This window comes from Egretta garzetta, unplaced genomic scaffold, assembly GCF_000687185.1.
Source record: "Egretta garzetta isolate BGI_Z169 unplaced genomic scaffold, ASM68718v1 scaffold239, whole genome shotgun sequence".
Lineage (NCBI taxonomy): Eukaryota > Metazoa > Chordata > Aves > Pelecaniformes > Ardeidae > Egretta > Egretta garzetta.
This window is the reverse complement of record NW_009260673.1, coordinates 39,282-40,827: the sequence shown is the minus strand read 5'-3', so window position 1 is coordinate 40,827 and position 1,546 is coordinate 39,282. Positions and strand designations below refer to the sequence as shown.

The following is a 1,546-nucleotide window of genomic DNA, read 5'->3' as shown; positions in this document are numbered from 1 at the left end:
ACGCTGGGCAGCTGGGAGGCACGCAGGCTGCTTTTCCCGTACCTGGCATGTATGGTTGGTTCGTTGTAAAACTTCTGCCCAGCCCCATTCAAAATCCCTATAACAAGACCTCTGTCTTAGCAAAAGTTTGGGCTGGGCTGATGCTGCAAGCTGAGTGGGGAGGAAACTCATCCCGACATCCCCCCCACTGAACCAACAAAATCCACGCATGGCACACACCAATGGTTTTCTTGCCATGGGGAGGAGCGTAGTTTATTTTCTACCATTGGGTGCCCTCTTGTTCCAGCCTGTTCCTTCCCCACCAGGCTGAGACGCTGCCAGCTCCAGTGGGACCTGCCTTTCCTCTGCCTGCAAGGGCCCCTGCCGTGCCGGAGCTGCAAACCTTACCAACTTCTTATTTCCTTTTCAGTGAGCCCGGGGGAAGAGAGCGCCCGTGTGCGGATCGCCTCCCACCGTGCCTGTTCTCCCAGCTGCTGGCAGTGAGCTCTGGCGTGCCGGAGGAGCGGAGGGGAGAGCGAGAGTGAGCCCAAAGGGAGGTGGCCACCCCGCCGCGGCGGCCACTCCTCGCCACCCTGCAGCGGAGACAACCGGCTCCTGCCAGGTAGATGCCCGCGGGGGAGAAGAGAGCTTCAGCTGAACTGATGCATCTCGGCACCTGATAGCAGGCTCAGGTGAGGGCACATTCCTTGGAGACGGCTTGCATTTCCATGCTCCCTCCTCCAAACTCACAAACGGGCTCCGTAGCAGATGAGAATCGCCCCATGAGCTGTTGTGTGCCGTGGGTGCACGTGCTCGTAAATCGGCGGGAGCTCATCTGCGACGATGCCGGATGCTCTGGCTCGTGGGGACGTTGCTGGTGGTGTCAAAGCGAGTTGCAGTGGAGGTTCTCGCTTGGGTGTTCCCATTGCCTCTGCTAAGGGAGAGCGAGCGTGTTTTTATCCAGCGCAGCATCTGGCTCGGGTTTGGATACAAGGCAAGTTCACTGGGACAGGAGCTCATCTGAATTTTCTGTAGCACATCTGCAACTCACATAAAGTGATCTATGGGCAGTCATTTTCGCAGAGTCCAAGACAGAACATAAACCTCCATGCAGTTTGTCTGGCTTAGTGCTCCTTATGCTCTTAAAAAACAAAAACAAAACAAAAAAAAAAGGTTTGCTTGTGTGCTCTTGAGTTTTTGTTGTAGTCAAGGAAATAAACAGGCAAACAGGATCTCCTGTATCTTGGTTCATCCTGCTTGACAGCGATTTCACTCCTGAAGCCACAATTCACTTTGTGAGTGCAAGTCTGATTTCCTTTTCGGCAGCAGGGCTGTGGGTGAGTGCCAGATTTGGGCTAAGGCTGGTGCTGCATTGTTTTGAAGCTGGTGCCTGCCCAGGGCGCTTTCAGTCTGGGTTTGTGGATGGGAGAGGAGCTGCAGGTGGGGATCAGCAGAAGCCCTCGAGGCAAGCGCATCGAGTGTGCTGTCCATTTCGGCACTGAAATTTGGGTTTCTTGTAAAAACTCCTGTGGTGCTGGGGGTGGGGGGGCTGGCTGGGCTTGTACCC

At 55.2% G+C, this 1,546-nt stretch overlaps 1 protein-coding gene across 1 annotated transcript in view; it reads left to right on the top strand.

The window, feature by feature from the left end:
• Positions 1-1,546, top strand: part of LOC104132446 (USP6 N-terminal-like protein) — an 81,962-nt gene that overhangs the window by 41,941 nt on the left and 38,475 nt on the right. The window contains exon 3 of the mRNA XM_035901135.1: positions 410-671. The gene's annotated coding sequence lies outside the window, so the exon portion shown is untranslated. The remainder of the gene's footprint in view (positions 1-409; positions 672-1,546) is intronic.